The sequence below is a fragment of the Erinaceus europaeus genome, chromosome 9, assembly GCF_950295315.1.
Source record: "Erinaceus europaeus chromosome 9, mEriEur2.1, whole genome shotgun sequence".
Lineage (NCBI taxonomy): Eukaryota > Metazoa > Chordata > Mammalia > Eulipotyphla > Erinaceidae > Erinaceus > Erinaceus europaeus.
Window position 1 is genome coordinate 115,209,350 of NC_080170.1, and position 18,031 is coordinate 115,227,380.

The following is an 18,031-nucleotide window of genomic DNA, read 5'->3' on the forward strand; positions in this document are numbered from 1 at the left end:
CAGACATCACTTTGGTACATGTGCTGCTGGGGATTGAACTCAGAACCTCATGCTTGAGAGTCTAGTGCCTTGGCCACTGCGCCAACTTCCGGACCACACACATATTCAGTGAAGCATTATAGCATCTTAGTGTCAAGGAAGGAAATTCCTTGACTATTTTTTTTTTTCTGCAACATGCTTGAGGCATATCTAACACCTAATATATTTTTGGCTCAAGCCAAACAAATGAAATAAGAATTATTTTGTGTCAAAGTTGGCTTCACTTGTATTTCTATGTCATTGTAGTACTTTATTTTATTTATTATTTATTTGGGGGGGGGAGGGCAAGTGTCTGTTTTATTACCTTCAATACTTCAACTGAAATATTCTACTGCCTTCTGACCGGAATTATTTCCAATTTTTGATAGAAAGGGGACTGAAATAATTATGAAGAAAACTGTCAAGTATGAGAAGAAAAAAATTATGGACTTAAAATCAATATACATTTATTTGGGGGTATAATGTCTTCATACCTCTGTCTTGAAGTTGTCTTGAATTGTAGTACTTTATAAGGCTATCTGCTAGATACTGGATTGAGCAAGATTGCCTTATTCCCAATAAAGTTTGATTCAAACAGACCCAGAGAGGTATACCCCATAGAGAGAAGTATTCATGACATATGATATTATCTTTAATCATAAATAACAAAAAATGAAAAAGGGGAATATTCTATAGACCAACAAAGGTTCTGTCACGAAATTATATTCCCAAAGCTAATAAAGTATGTAAATTGTGTGACAATTAATTGTATTAAATATCCTTCATTTATAAGATGCAGCAGAAATTCAGAACTTATCACAATGAATTAGCAGTCTCAGTCAGAGATGACCTTATAAAGCATACAACTGTTAATTACACCAGCAAGGAAATAGTTAACTACAATCTACTTCTTTTTTGTTTTCACCCATTCTGTACTATTAAGTAATTGAACTTTTCCCTTCCCATGATTCATCCACATATATTTTCTCAACTTGCTTCCATTGTAGACAGCATCATTGCTCAAAACATTTCTAGGATCAAAATCAAACCACATAATTATATTATTGCTATGTTATAGAGATATACAATTTTTACATGTTGTCTGCTATTATGGACAGCACTCTTCTAAACTAAAATACATATTCTATATTTTTAAGAGTGCTAAAGGGATTACATCACAGGGAAAAAGAATGCCATAAAAATGAAAATGAAAATTCAACTATTTTCTTCTAAATAACTTTTGGGTCAAGGAGAAAATTCAGAGGAAATTCACATTTTCCTGAAAGACAGAAGTGATTATGCTTAGTGAATTAAGTAGATAAAAGACCATAGCAGGATGGTGTTGTTTTAATGTGGAATATAGAATATTGAAATATTTTTTACAGTGAAGCTGTAAAAAAATTAATAGTAAGTGAATCTATACCCCAGAAATCTTGTAATCTTATAAACCATTCCTAAATTATTAAGATTATGACTAAAATAAAATTTCATAAAAATAAAAACATGAGCTCTCAAGCCAATTTTCTTTCATCATTTCACTGTATGTGGGGAGAGTAGCTTATAACAGAGTCGATGAGATAGAGGTTTGATGTCTCATATGCCCGTTACAGAGGTTTGATGTCTCATATGCCCATTACACATATCTGCAGAACACTCTTACTCCCCAGCTTACGTCCTTTTCTACCATCACCCACCAAGACATATTTTTTAACGTTTACTTAACCTGACTGAGAAAGCAAATGTGGTCAATTGCAGATAGAAACAGTTACTTAGACTTTCAGTGTAATCCTTGGCTTCTAAGTTGCTATTTAATGGAGAACCAGAACAACACTGAGAACTCTCGGAGACATTTTTTTTTCATCTTCATTTATACATATATATTCTTTTCTTCCTTCCAGCCTCCATCCATCTTCCTTTCCATCTAGTTTACTTTTCCAACTTAAAAAGAAATTGTACTATTTAATTTTTTCAATGAATATATGTTTGCAGTAGTCCCTATGGTATACTGAAACAAAATTAAATAAGCAAGTCAATCTGAGTAAAGTCTCCTTTCTCAAGCCTGGAAATATCGCCTGGGGAAATAAAAATATATTTATCTTCATTCTGAGTCTCAGGAAGTGGGAAGACAAATGGAGGAAAGTGGTATGGTTAAGTCTGCTATCATTTTGCTTTTTAAATTTATTTATTTATTTATTTATTTATTTGACCACAGCACTACTCCGCTCCACCCTCAGTGAGTATTGGGAATTAAACCTGAAACCTTTAGTGCTTTATGCATGAAAGTCTTTTTAGTGTAGGTACTATGCTGTCTCCTCAGTTCTTGCTCTTCTCATCTTCTAAATCATTCTAATGCATATGGTAAAGGGCTGTTTATACTCAGTTCAGGTCTTGCTCCGCTCTTCTGAGAGTAACTGCTGACTGGTACAAGCTTAGCCTCACTTCTGGCTCTCTAGAAGCAGTCTCTTGGCTGACTCACCTGATAAATCATAAGCCTATAGCTGACACCTTGGCTCAGGCTTCATCTGTGATGGACATTAGGTCTGGCAGCTCGATAGACTGCTCCATCATTGGCATTAAGTCTACTCCACTGATCACAAGTTGGATGAAGAATCCATTTTTACGGCTAGGACAATCGAAGAACATGGCAGAAATGTGTAGGACAACATATCTGAAATCTGAAAAGAGAAGGTACATTTGAACCCCACCCTCTCAGAACCAATATGGCCAAGATAAACCTTATTAGAGAAAGATGGGTAACCAGGAGGCGAAGAATCTAGCAGTGTAAACATGTCTCTTTGCCAGGAGTGAATTATGACTGCAGTCTGCAAAGGAAGATGAGATTCCAGTTGGACAGTGGTAGAAATATAGACTTGAACATCTTACAGTGGACTTAAAAATGTTTTCCTTGTTTAGTTGACAGTATGGATACTTAAACAGGAATGTACCACATGTCTAGTTTTCCCTCTAGAACAGAGTATAGTGTTGTAAAAAAATAAGTTGGATTAACCCTACCTGCAAGGGGGACACTTTACAAATAGTGAAGCAGGTCTGCAGGTTTTCTCTCTCTCTCTCCCTCTCCTCCCCCCTCTATCTCTCTCTCCCTCTTCTCTCAATTTCTCGGTCTGTCCTATCCAATAAAAGTAAATAATGGCTGCCAGATATAGTGGATTCATAGTGCTAGCACTAAGCCCCAATATACTTGATTCACTTTTTTTTTTTTTTACTCAGCAGAGTACTTCTCAGCTCTGGATACTGATGGTTCTCGGGGATAGAATGTGGGGCCACTTACTGCTAAGTTCTGTGCACCTCCACTGCCCTTCTTACTATATAATTCCTTTCTGTAAGGAATAGTGCCATGGGCAAGGGAAACAGCACAGTGGTTATGCAAAATACTTTCAATATGCAGCACCACCATAAACCAGGTAGTGTTCTGGTCTCTTTACCTCTCCCTCCCTCTTTCTCTCTCTCCTTTCTCTCTCTCTCTCCCCTCCATCCCTCCTCTTCTTCTTTCAAATAAAATAGAGAAATAAATATTTAAAACAAATAGGAGCATTATCAACAAGAGATCATGTGGTCCAAGTGTTGAAACGCACAAGGTATTTAAAGTCCTCAAGTAATAAAATGTTTTTGACAGTTCAAAATGTCAATTTAAAAAGTCAAGCAAGAAGTTTAAAAGCACAGGCAACTGTGTGTGAGAGAGAGAGTAGGACAACTCTGATATTAAATCTTTCTCCTTTTTAAGCCCAAGATTTTATGTGCATTATGTGCATATAAAAAAGAGATAAGAACCACATTTATTATGGAGTTGATAGGAAACATAGATAAAATAATTTTAAAAGTCCTTAGAAAAATGTAATACAGATTAAGACCCTTGACACTACTCCAGTCATGAGAATATATTAAATAGTAAAAAGATTTGATGCTTAAAATACTCTTGAAAATGCTAATATAAAGTATTCTGGAATCATGCTTATGTTTATATTTATTTGTTTTTATTAGTGATTTCATATTTATTTACATAATTATGGGATAACAGGGGGGCACAATTCCACACCATCCCCATCATCATAATTCTGTGTCTCCCTTCCCTGCACTGGAAACAGCAATAGTTCTCCCAAGGTTAAATATGGGATTGGAGTTCACAGGCCTCTGGTCATCTTCACTTAACATTTCTCCCCTCTGAGAATATGAACCACACTCTTTTTTTTTTTTTTTGGCAAAGATTTTACTTAATTACTTTCAAGAATCTCCTTGACCATGTACTTAAAAAAAATTGATTTAATAATGATCAACAAGACTGTAGGTTAAAAGGGGTATAATTCTGGAGTCAGGTGGTAGCGCAGCGGGTTAAGCGCATGTGAGGCAAAGCGTTGCTGGACTGGCATAAGGATCCCGGTTCAAGCTCAGAGATCCCCACCTGCAGGGGAGTCACTTCACAAGCGGTGAAGCAGGTCTGCAGGTGTCTGTCTTTCTCTCCTCCTGTCTTCCCCTCCTCTCTCCATTTCTTTCTGTCCTATCCAACAACAACATCAATAATAATTAAAACAATAAAAAACAAGGGCAACAAAAGGGAATAAATAAATAAAATAAACATTAAAAAAAGAAAGTTTAAAAAAAAAGTGGAGGTATGATTCCACACAATTCCCATCAACAGAGTTCCATATCCCATCCCCTCCACTGGAAGCTTTCTTATTCTTTATCCCTCTGGAACCATGAACCCAGGACCGTCATGGGGTACAGAAGATGGAAAGTCTGGCTTTCGTAATTGTTTCTCTGCTGAACATGGGTGCTTACATTATAGTGTTCAAGGACCCAGGTTGGAGCCCCTGGTCTCCACCTGCAAGTGGGAAGCTTCATGAGCGATGAAGCAGGCCTGCAGGTATCTTTCTGTCTCTCTCCCTATCTCCCCATTCCCTTTCAATTTCTCTCTGTCTCTATCCAATATAAATAAAAATCTTTTAAAAAGTCACAAAATATTCAGGTAAAAATGAATACTATATGCTACTGATCCAAACAAGTGAAGCAAAAATAACTTAACAGTTACAACACAGAAGATTATTGGTACACTAATCAGTAATTTGTACTAAGACGTTGTTACATGACCTGTTTATGAAATAAATATGAAAATACTTAGAGCCTTTCTTGGCAAATGGCATTTCTTCACCCTCTCAGTTCTTCTAGCGTTTGCCACCCTCTCAGTAATGGTTAGCAACCATTCAGTTGGGTAGAATATGAATGGAAGAGTCTAAGAATTTTGCTATTAGCACCTCTTAAATGATCAGAATTCTGAATTTGTTTATGTATCTTAAAAACTGCCTTCCCAAGCAAAAATGAATCATAAAATTTGGCAAGTTTATTAGGTAGTTGTCTCTGTAGTCAAAATTTGCAGAAATTTCCTTTGGGGTATGTTATCACAATTCATAAATCTGTTTGCATTTACTTTTGATTAAGGTTTCCTACCTAATACTGTTTTTAAGGATTTTTTTCTTCCCATAATCTTTTTTGGATTACAGTTTAAATGAAATGTTTTTATTTATCTCTTTTGATCTGCATACATTTATCATTTCTCTTATTTTCAAGGCCCTTTATTTCACTTCTTAGAATTTATGATATTATTTTCCAAGTGTCACTATTACAAATGTTTTATGTTCACAGATCACTTTTGTTTTCCCTATTAAACATACTAATGAAAATGAATTTTCTGATGCCAAGTATAAAGTTATCCAACCACACCCAGCCAAATTCCCTGAATTTTTGTTTATCATCATCATCATCACCAAATTTCAGAATCAGTGGCTATAAAATTCAGAGGAACTCTAGCAATTTTTATGGCAATCTCCTCATTTTAACATAAAAATTTAAATAAAACCTTTATTGGTTGAGTAAATAAATTAAAAAATAACTTGCATTATACCCCAAAGCAATTGATGGAATTTTTAGTCATTTGTGCTAAAACATATCTGGTGGTGGGAACTGTGTGGAGTTGTACCCCTCTTATCCTATGGTTTTGTCAATGTTTACTTTTTATAAATAAAAAAATAATAATAAAATAAAATCCCACCTCACTCATTCCTGTGAGAATGGCTTACATTAGAAAGGGCAGAAAAAATCCTTGCTATGAAAGATGTGCAGGGAAAGGAACACTTCTACACAGTTGGTTGAAGTGAAAATTGGTACTGTGGAAAACACTTTAGAAATTCTTGAAAATACTAAAAATGAATTTACCACATAACCTGCTAATTCATCTATCTCCCAGACAACTATTTGAAGAGCTCGAAAGTACCTTTCTGAAAAGGTCTGTGTACACTCATGTTTGTGACAGTACTACTTGTAATAGTCAATATCTGGAATCAATCCTTTGTCCAACAGAAGATGAAGAGTTTAAAATGTGGAATGACACAGGAGGTGGGCAGTAGATAAAGCATTAGACTCTCAAACATGTGGCATAAAGTTTGATCCCTAGTTTCACCTGTGACAAAATGATGGTCTGATTATCTTTTGTTCTCTCTCTCTCTTCATTCATTTATGAATATAATGAAACAAGTCTTAAAAATGTGTGGCATACATACACAGTGCAATACTATATAGAGTTATAGGTAATGGTGACATTCTACTTTGCTATAACATGGGTGGAGCTGGAGGGAAGCTAAAGGATGGATACTGGATAATCTCACTCACAGATGGAATCTAAGAAACAAAACAAAGGACAATGCAGAATGAATCCTCAAAGGACTTTGGTCTTTTTCAGTAGACTTGGAGACTCAGAAGAGAGGTAGGAGGGTTCTAAGAGGAGGTTAGGGATTCAAATTTATATGATGGAACAGGATGAGGTTTTATTGAAGGGGAAAATGTACAGATATCTATACCGGGGAAAAGTTCCCTTGTGAAAACAGTGATGCTATAAATAAACATTTTCTCAATGGAGAGATAATGAAGAAAAAGAAGTAGCTAGAGAGTTACCATATATTTGATGCATGTCTTGAAGGATGACCATGTTCAGGATAATTTAAATTTAAGATAAATACTCCACAGGTAGAATTTTTCAAAGATTTTATTTATTTATTAATGAGAAAGGAGGAGAAAGAAGAAAAAACCCCAGATATTACTCTGGTACGTGGGCTGCCAAGGGATTGAATTCAGGACCTCATGATTGAGAGTGTGATGCTTTATCCACTGAGCCACCTCTCAGACCACCCCACGTATAAATATTGTGTCAAGAAGGTCAGCAGGAGGAATCAAGCAGTGTCACACTAAGTAAAACACCACTGTTACCATTCATGAGGATCTGAGTTCAAGCACTGGGTTCCACCTATAAGGAGGAAGCTTTACTAGCAGGGGATCAGTGTTAGAGTGGCACTTTCTCTCTCTCTCTCTCTCTAGAAAAGAAAAAAGAGGGGGGGGGGATTCCTGCCAGAAATGGTACCACCATGCAGTCATAAAACTCTAGTTATAACCCTGGTAACAAATAAAATAATAAACACATTAAAAAATAAAGACACCAAGATGAAGTGAACCAGCAGGAGGTGGTGACTAAGCAGTCCTAGGAACAAAAGAATTAAGAAAAGGAAGATGAGAGAGTGAGAGATGGCACTCATAAAACATGAGGGAGCCATGGCAGTTCCAAAAAGTTACATAAGAAAAGATCACAGCTGGACAGCTCACTCCAAAGAAAATACAGCCTATAAAAATAAACAAGCACAAGGACTTAAATCTCCACAAACCAATGAGTGACAGTTGAAATAGTTAAGTTTGTAAAACTGGTGTTTTAAAAAATAAATATGGGGGAATCAGGCGGTAGTGCAGAGGGTTAAGCAAAAATGGCGCAAAGTGCAAGGACAGGTGTAAGTTTCACGGTTCAAGCCCGCCACTCCCTAGCTGCATAGGAGTCGCTTCACAGGCCATAAAGCAGGTCTGCAGGTGTCTATCTTTCTCTTCCCCTCCTCTCTCCATTTCTCTCTGTCCTATCCGGCAACGACAACAATAATAACTACAACAATAAAACAACAAGAGCAACAAAAGGGAATAATTAAATATATAAAAATAAATAAATATGGGAACTGGCAGTGGTATACCTAGAAAAACTCACATGTTACAATGTGCTTACACCCGGGTGCAAGCCCCCCAGTCGCCACCTATTGAGAGGAAACTTCACAGAGAGGAAGCTTCACAAGTGGTGAAGCAGTGCTGCAGGTATCTTTTTTTTTCTCTCTTTCTGTCTACATCTCCCCCTTCTTTACCATTTTTCTCTGTCTTTATCCAATACATAAAATATTTAAAAATATACATCTTTTCATCCCCCTTATGGGTCTAAGTTGACATTTTTGTTAACTTCTAACAGATTAGTGGACATACATTTACAAATAATACATAAAAATACAGAAAGGTGTCGATGGAAATAGTAATATAAGTCAGAGAGTAATTGGAAAAGTGGAAAAGAAAACATTGGCAGGGGGTGAGGCTATTAAATATACACAACAGAAACTATATAGTATATCATACGGAGCTTCTATACTTAGTACATTGCTGAAGTTTTCACAGAGTAAGTAGAAACAAGCTGTAATTGTATTTTATCTTAGATAGAGACTGAGAAAGAGAAAGAGAAGGGGGTAGAGAGAAGAAGGCCAGGCAGTGTTATACCTGTTACGTGCACGCACACACTGCAGTGCACAAGGATGTAGATTTAAGCCCCTGGTCCCCATCTTCATGGGGAAAGCTTCACAAGTGGTGAAGTAGAAATGCAGGTGTCTCTCTGCCTCTCTCCTCTATCTCCCTCTCCCTTCTCAATTTCTCTTCATTTATATCCAATAATAAATAAATAAAATTTTAGAAGAGTGTTGAGAGAAAGAGAGAGACCACAGTACCCAATACCTATGCCCCCTTCAATGTGGTGGAGTCCAGATCTGAATCTGCAGTGTGCACATAACAAACAGTGCACTATCCCATTTAGTATCTTTGAAATTTATTTTTGTTCATCCTATAATTGCTACTAGGCAGAAGACAGTTGTATATAGTAAATTTCCCATTCTTTTACCAAGGGAATAATTCATCCAGAATAGCAAACTATTCCTCGATTCAAAGAAAGAAAGCTTCCAACAAACACTGTAATTTTTTTTTCAGTACAAAAAGTGTGATTTCTTGCTAGTCTCCACTTGCCATAAATCAGCTACTTTCTTGAGTAGAGAGAAAGCTCCTTTAAGAATGGAGACATTGTAAATTGTAATGTACTAGTGCTGACAGTAAAATTTTTTATAAAGTGCAGTTGCTGTACACTCAAGCACAAACAATAGATAGCAGGGCATGAGAGATATTTGGAAGCTAAAAGCCTTATTCATTTCTATGGGAACCATATCATGTTTATGCTAATGAAAAAATTATTTTCCATTTGGAGAGAGAAAAGCTCAAGGAATGTGCTCTCTGAACAGAGAATTAAAAAAATAATTACTACCACAGTTTATCGATTTCTTTGTTAGTCAATGAATCATCGTCTGTCTGTTACTCTTAGCAGACATTTAAAGGGGAAACAAGGCCTGAGTTGTCTGAGAGGGGACACTCTCTGACCTCAGTGAGCTCTGGCTGACGCATGACAATAAGACACAGGAAAAAATGGAGAGAACACAGCAAATCTGGGCATGAGCAATCCCTTTTCCATACCACTCTTCACAAGCAGCACCTCAGTAACTCATTAAGGTGAATTCTTTTCTTTTTTTCTCTCTTCAAAATTTTTTAAAATTTATTTTCCCTTTTGTTGTGTAGTTATTATTGTTGTTGTTATCATCATTGTTGGATACGACAGAGAGAAATGGAGAGAGGAGGGGAAGACAGAGAGGGGGAGAGTAAGATAGACACCTGCAGACCTGCTTCACCGCTTATGAAGCGACTCCCCTGCAGGTGGGGAGCCCGGGCCTTGAACTGGGATCCTTAAGCCAGTCCTTGTGCTTTACGTGCACTTAGCCCGCTGCACTACTGCCTGACTCCCAGGTTGAATTATTTTCACGTACTTGCTTTTGTGGAATCTCAAAAGAGAAGAAATGATGACACCACAGTACCAAAGTTACTCTTGGTGTAGTGGTATTCCTTTGCTCCTGGGGACTCGGACCTTGAACCAGGGCAAGGTGAGTATTCTACCAGGTCAGCTATCACACCAGCCCCAAGATTAATTTTTTTTTCTTGACACCAGGGTTATCACTGGGACACTGGACCTGCATGCTGAAATCACAGCTCCTGGAAGCCGTTTCTCCCAACTTAAAAAAAATGTTTTAATTATCTTTATTTATTTGATAGAGACAGTCAGAAACTGAGAGGGAAGGGGAGAGATAGAGAGGGAGAGAGACAGAGAGACACCTGCAGCCCTGCTTCACCACTCGTGAAGCATTCCCTCTGCAGGTGGGGACCGGGGGCTTGAACTTGGGTCCTTGTGCACTGTGTCAGGTACGTTCAGTCAGGTGCACCCCTCCTCCAACTTTTTAAACTAAAGACAGAGAAACTGAGAAGGAAGGAAAAGAAAGAGAGATGGAGAGGTAAAGAGAAACTTTTGCCACACTGTTTCACTGTGAAGCCCCCACCCACCCACTTGCAGGCAGGGGCCCAGGGCTTGAGCCAGTGTCTTTTTGTATGGTAACATGTACATGCTAACCTATTGCGTCACTGCCCAGGCCACGAGATGAATTCTTGATAAAGAAAAAATATTCACAGTACACTTAAAATCCATAAGAAAAAAAAAAAACAAACAGAAAGGGTTGTGTGCAGATAGGAGTAGAACGTTTCCAGGAATGCTTTCCAACATCACTGTTTTTCTTGTTTTCAAAGACTCGCTAAAACAATACTTCTGTGTCTGCTTTGGAGAGGCACACGATGTAGATGCATTCAGGAGCAGGAAATGGCTTGCCCAGTTCACGTCCATGCTTGAGGCCCTAGTTTGAATCTGAATACCACATGGACACATCCTGGGTGGTAGAGTGGGGAAGTCAGGCTCATCCTCTCTTTTTATGTTTCTCCCTCTCTCCTCTTTCTAAAATAAAGAATGAATAAATTTGTCCAGAGAGATTACTCAATGGTGTCCTGCATGTGTGAGACCCTGGGTTCATTCTTCAGTATTTCAAAGAAAAAAAAAATTATTTATATATAGGATAGAGACAGAGAGACATCTTGAGGGAAGAGGAAGACAGAAAGTGGGGAGAGGAGAGAGAGAGAGAGAGAGAGAGAGAGAGAGAGAGAGAGAGTCCTGTAACACTGCTTCACCACTCATGAAGCTTTCCCTCTGCGGGTGGGCACTGGCAGCCTAAACTGCATTTAACCTGGTGAGTGAACACCCAGCCTCAAAAAAAAAGGTATTTTGAAGAATAACATTTCCAAGTCCTTACTACTACAAAGATAATGTTTGGAACACAGCTATAGGAAAATAACTTTCAGTACCTTTGTGTAGGAGGGACTGTGTGTGAAACAGACACTTAGTAGAACACTTAACTTATCATGTTCTAGGACTCAGTTGGAAACCCTGGTCATCACGTAGGGGCACCATGCAAAGGAGATGATTCATGAGAAGTGCTGTGGTTTCTTTTCTTCTCTCTCTGTCTGTCACCCTCTTTCTAAGAAAGAAAATAAATAATAATAATGATCTGTTGAGAGCAGAGGAATCATGCAGGTGTGTAAAACCCCCATGGGGGTGTCTTGGCAACAATAATAAAATGAACAAAATAAAATAAATGAAAAATATATGTTTGTAGAAGAATCAAATTCCAACAGGTCTTTTCTTTGGAGGCTCAAAGTTTTAAGACGTTTATCCAAGGGGAAAATTTGCTTTTAAAATCAGAAAATATGAGAACCAAACCTCTTGTGCCATCCTAAGTATACTGTTCTGTGGATTTGAGTGAACTGTCAAACATTTTATAACACTATGAAAAATTTCCATAACACAGACTCATTACTTCTAGAAAAAATTCTATTATTGAAGAGAGGTTCACAGTAAAAGTGTGCCTTTCAGTAGATACTAAGTCACTGCGAAGAGCTGGACTGAGCCCCAAATGGCATCGCCTGGGGTTAACAGTTCCTCAGAAAACAGCCCCCACTTAGATGAAAGTAATTAGCTAATATAAATAGTCCACATTCTATTCTGCATAGTGAACTGTCCTAAAAACTTTCTCATAGCCTTGTCAGCTGATTCTCAGCCTTCTCCACCTCTGCTACAGCTGAACCAATGTTTGGCATGTTCACTCTCTAATTGTGTCATCCCCTAAAATATCCTCCCTTTTGGTCCTCAGACTCTTGAGCACTGCTTCAATCTAAATATCACATGTTCTTTCAAAGCATGCACTTAGCCAGTGTCTTCAGTATGTTTCCCATACTTTGATTGCTCCATGATGGAGAAAAATATCCCACCCATCTGATTTCACTTTCCTTTTAACCTAGTTTGCAACTTCTTAGTTAAACATTTTGAGAAGTATCTGGCAGGGTATCTTTGATGTTTCCTGCATTGTCAATGCCACAATACTAATTCCAGGTTATCTTTGTTTTATATTTTCTGCATTCTTAGCAATACACATGCATGAGACTTTGAGAAAAAAAAGTTTTTCAGTATGTTGCATAAGCAATGCAAGTGATTCAAACTTTACTTTGACTCTTTTATAATCCACTCCCTATAGCAACAAATACAAACATTCTTGAACATCTTAGAGTCCCCAGACCTCTCTGAACTCATAAATTGTAACAGATAACAGATGATCTCATGATGGTTCACTTTAATGACCAAAAAGCAGTCTTACAAGATCTCTGTCCTCCTAAATGAACTCTTTGCATTTTTGCATGCATTTCTATCCTTAATTCTAATTTCCTTAGAGGAAGATGTCTCCATTTTTATAAACTCTTTACATTTTATTTTACATATTTTATTTAACATCTTCCAACCTAGAACAGTGCATTGAACAATAAATTGCAACCTCTTGGATTTTTAGTCTTTTTTTTTAGGTTTGTCTTTACTTATAACCATTCGTAAGTTAGTCATGTCTTTTCTCTAATTCACATTTTCCTAAGCATTATCATTTTTTAAATACCCACAAGAATGCCTACTGTAAAGATTTTAGTAGAATTTTAATCACATTTTATGTTGCTCTATAATTTTCACATTAAGGATTTAGAGACAGAATATAACATAACATTATAGGGAAATTAGTGGCTCAGGGAGATAGCAAAGTGGTTTCTGAAATAGACTTCAATTTTTAAGGCTCTGAGGTTCCAAAGTCAATCCTCATTACCACCATTAGCCAGAACTGAGCAGTGCTCTCCTCAATAATAACAGTAATAATAACAATAATAATAACACAATTAGTTCTACCAATAATCACATGTGACAAAAGTATTTTACCTATTCTGATTATGACTTCTTTTTAATTTTATTAGTGATTTAATATTGATTTATAAAATTATAAGATAACAGGGGTATAATTTCATACCATTCCCACCACCAGAGTTCTGTGTCCCCATTTCCGCCACTGGAAACTACAGTAGCTACCCCAAGATTACAGATATGGGTTGATTATTATTTATGTACATATATATTTTTTTGATTTGCTCATTTTTTATATGGCCCTGCCTTTTCTTCCTTCCCAAGTCACATAACACTGCTTCAGAATGTCCTTCCTTTTTTCCTTCTCTCTCCAGATCCTGATGTTATTGAAGTTGCAAGTCTTCTGGTCATCTTCCCCTAACATTTCTCCCAGCTCTAAGACTATGGACCAGAATTCTTTATGGTGTGCAAAAGGTGGGGATTCTGGCTTCTGTAATTGCTTATTCAGTGGGGAAGTATGTTATCAAGTGGATCCATACCCCCAGTATGTTTCCATATTTCCCTACTGGGATAGGGATCTGGAGAGGTTATATTCCAAAAAGCATTGATGAGGTCATCTGCACAGGAAAGTCAGGTAGGAAACACAGTAGCATCTGCAACTTAGTGGCTAAAATGAGGTAACATATAAAGTGAGAAAAATAATCAAATTAAACAGTAAACAGGAACCAAAAGGTAGGAATAGAGCAAAGGAGAATGGGGATCCTAAGGTGGAGAGGAGCTAGGAAGTCTGCAAGTGTACTAAAATATTGTCTGTGAAGATGTAGTCAGAATTGAGAATATGCTTTTAACTCCAACTTTTTAGCCCTATTCTCAACTCTGACTACATTTTCCCAGACTAGAATGAAAATTCCAGATGAGGTTTTACTTATGGAATTTTCTTTTTTGCATTATTCACTGAAAAACTCTAAGTCCAGATACTGTGCTGATATGTTATACAAAACAAGAATCAGGAAGTTGCGTCTTAAGCTCATAGCTAGCTTAGGGTTTAAATTTGAAAGGAAAGTGTAAGAAAAATTAAATATTCACATTCATGGTGTGCTTTGAGGGCTAGTATGCAAAATAAAATTAAAATTCAAGTTTTAAAAATAAATTTTAATCACATGACGGTTCAAATATTAGTCTAATGTGTTACTTGTATTTTCAAATTCTAGATAGTTATTTTTTGAAGCATATTTTAGTGAAACTATTGTTTCTTTTTTCTTTATTATCTTTGTTTATTTATTAGATAAAGACAGCCAGAAATTGAGAGGGAAGGGGGTGATAGAGAAAGACAGAGAGACTCCTGAAGCCTTGCTTAACCACTCGTGAAGCTGTCCCCTAGCAGGTGGGGACCAGGGGCTTGAACCTTAGTCCTTGTGCACTGTGATGTGTGTGCTCAACCAGGTGCGCCACCACCTGGCCCTGAAACCATTGTTTATAATGCACTTCAGGCTACTCATAATATAATACATTAGTGAATAAATGAGTATTAAAAACGAATTTACATTACAAGAATGTTAGTTAAATTCATTAAGGTTCTGGAATCTACACATGGCACACATAACTAACCTGATTATGACTTCTTTTTAAAATTCACCTTAATTAAAGAAGATAGCTCACCACATATAGAACAAACTTTATCATGTTCCTATCCACCCACCACTTATGAGCACTAAGTGAAGGAAATACCTTAGCAAGTTGTGGAATAGTTCTGTGTCATCAATACCTCTGTCCTCTGTTCCTATCACCCTATCTGACTCTCATTCTCTATCTGGAAAAAAAGAAAATAAATGAATACAAATAATGAGTTAAAAGGGAATTGCAAAAGTATGCTGGAGTGAATCATTAGTGGCAATAAGTAAATAATGAACCTACCTCATTCACAAATGAGATGTTCTCCAATTTCATTTCCCTACTTCAATTTAATGTCTGCCTTCTATGAATATTTTTTCCTCAAAATACTTGGATTTCTAACAAACTGAGGTTTAGATGTTTTCCAAAATACGCTCTCAAATTCTCTTGAAAATACCAAAACTTCTTTAATAAACCAGAAGAGTTCACACTAACTATAAAGGGTTCCTTGGAATGGAATTTAGAATACAATCTGGAGACAGTTTAGTTAGCACAGTTGTAGCATTTGGTTATTTAAACAAAGAAACCCCATAGCAAGGCCAGACATTATTAAAACTTTTCAACAATCCTCAGATACAAGTAAAATACAATATTGTTCAATTTGAAAATGAACGCAACTGTCTAACAATTTGAGTATAGCTATAACTAATGATTGCCTTCTTAAACCCTAAGACAGCAAGAACTTTCTCCTTTCTCTATAAAGCCCCTATTTCTTCTATTCCTGAAACCTCTAGGGTGGGGGGGTCACTTTCCTGTATGCTTCTCACAATGCATACCAACTGATACTGGGCCTGCTGATCCCAACCTAATCAATGCAACCACTACCACCTCAGCATGCTTCACTTTGGACTGTGTCCAGAGACGTCAGGCATAGAATGTCAGCTCTTAAGCTTCATTACTCTGGTGATACCTTTCCTAGCTCATAGAACTCTTTAATTCCATTTCATGTGGTATACTTTTTAACAAGCCCCAAAACCTAGATATAGACCAGGGCCCCTGTGATAGGGCAGATGCACATATATCCATAAGTTAGGGGAAAACAATACCTTAAAGCAAAAGTGCATAATAGTTTGCAGTGAGTCAATAAATGCAGCAAGCAAGTAGAAAGACCTAAAAAGACACCATAAAGTACCTAATGAAATAGTTTCTACTTAAACCTAGATACCTGCCTCACCTACCTCCTATTAAACTTCCCTTAATCACTCTAAAGTTAACCTTGTTAGACAAAGTAAGGACTACAAAAGCTGAATAAGGGCAAGAGATTGGCATACTTTAATGATGACTTTTTAGTCACTACCAGGCCACCCCATCAGCTGGGGCCCTAGTCGGGGAGTCCTGGGATTCCCACACAGACACAGTGGGCCTAGACTTCTAGTGGATTTATCTCACCACTGTCACTGGTATCTCCATCAGGAACAACACAATGGACCCCTTTGTGGGCCCCTATAAGACCTTGCCCTCAATGTGGATCAATAATAGTAGGGAATGTTCCATTCTCTGAAGGGAGGTTTTGGATAACATACTCTACATTTCACTCAAGGAAGATGGATCCTGAAATTAGTGCAGCCTGGAAGGTTCCTAGCCGTGACTATAGAATGTGAGCTCAGACCTACAGGGATGCAGAGGCTACATAGGCTCCGGTGCTGACTATGGGTCCCAGATCAAATGGATGGGTTTACAGTTAACAATATTTATATATTTTCCCCATATTGGTGGGCTACTCTTTACTCTGATCCAGCTTTCTAGTCCTTTTTCCTATGACACCATCTCTCCAGACAAGGTCACCTGCATGTTTGATATCAAGCTCAGGCAAAAACTAGTAGGGTCATGGGCCCCCTGGAATATACCTAGAATAGACCTACCAGATATTTCTAAAACGGAGACACCAAATCTTCATCTACAATATTCTTGCCTTTAGGTTCATAATTAGTCGATGATTTGTTCTGCCTTATATCTTTACTCATTTTCAGCCACCGGGTTCCAGATGCTATCATGATGCCAACGTGATTTCCTTGGGCAGATGACTCCACCATGTGTCCTGGAGCCCCATCTCCCTAGACCCCTATCCCACTAGAGAAAAAGAGAGATAGGCTGGGAGTATGGATCAACCTGTCAATGCCCTAGTTCCACAGGGAAGCAATTACAGAAGCCAGACCTTCCACCTTCTGCACCCCACAGTGATTCTGGGTCCATACTCCCAGAGTGATAAAGAATAGGGAAGTTATCGAGGAAGGGGATTGGATATAGAGTTCTGGTGGTGGGAATTATGTGGAATTTTACCCCTCTTATCCTATTATCTTGTCAACACTTCCATTTCATAAATAGATAAGAAACATTTAGCCCCTGAAAATACAATATTGTTTGTCAAATCATTGACATCACAGAGACAGCAAAGTTATAAATCTGGGCAATTGGTGGTACATACTTTACCTTACGCAAGGACCTGGTTTCCAGCACCCACACCCCACCAATAGGAAGACAAGCTTCAGAAACAATGTAGTAAATTTCTTGGTCCTCTCTTTCTCTTTCTATCTCCTCCTTTCCTCTCAATTTCTCTCTGTCCTTTTAAATAAAATAGAAAGAAAAAGAAAAAAGAAAAAAAATGCCTACTGGGAGTGGTGTATTCATAGTGATGATACTGAGCTCAGGTGATAACCCTGGTGGGAAAAAACAAACAAAACCCCCAAAAGTAAATTCTGCTAAAAAATTGTTGGTATGTTGTCTTCTTGAACATCTTCCCCTCGAAATTTTAGTCTTGTTATCTTGGGAATCAAGATGATTATCTTTCTGTGTTTCTGGCATAGAAGGGCAACTAAATGAACATAATGAACCATGGTGGTGAATGTATAAGCCGGGGTCTTACCATTAGCTTCTCAACATATTCCGTATAAATTCTCAAGTCATGTTACTCTGACCCTGAAGTCCTGCTCTTACTGTATTTAACATTTGTTTCAACCCAAGTGCTATACTTCCTGGTTGTGCTTAACAGTATCAGTAAATGTGGTCACATTTCCAACCAGTGAGCCACATGTCTTATTCCTTTACCTGCCATTGAGTTCATGC

The 18,031-nt window shown here is 37.5% G+C and overlaps 1 long non-coding RNA gene across 1 annotated transcript; it reads left to right on the forward strand.

Moving 5' to 3' along the window:
• Positions 1-9,651: 9,651 nt before the first annotated feature.
• On the forward strand, positions 9,652-17,672 carry LOC132540259 (uncharacterized). Its single transcript, XR_009551466.1, has 3 exons — positions 9,652-9,705; positions 13,672-13,771; positions 16,939-17,672. It is a non-coding gene; the product is annotated as an uncharacterized LOC132540259 (long non-coding RNA).
• Positions 17,673-18,031: the final 359 nt, after the last annotated feature.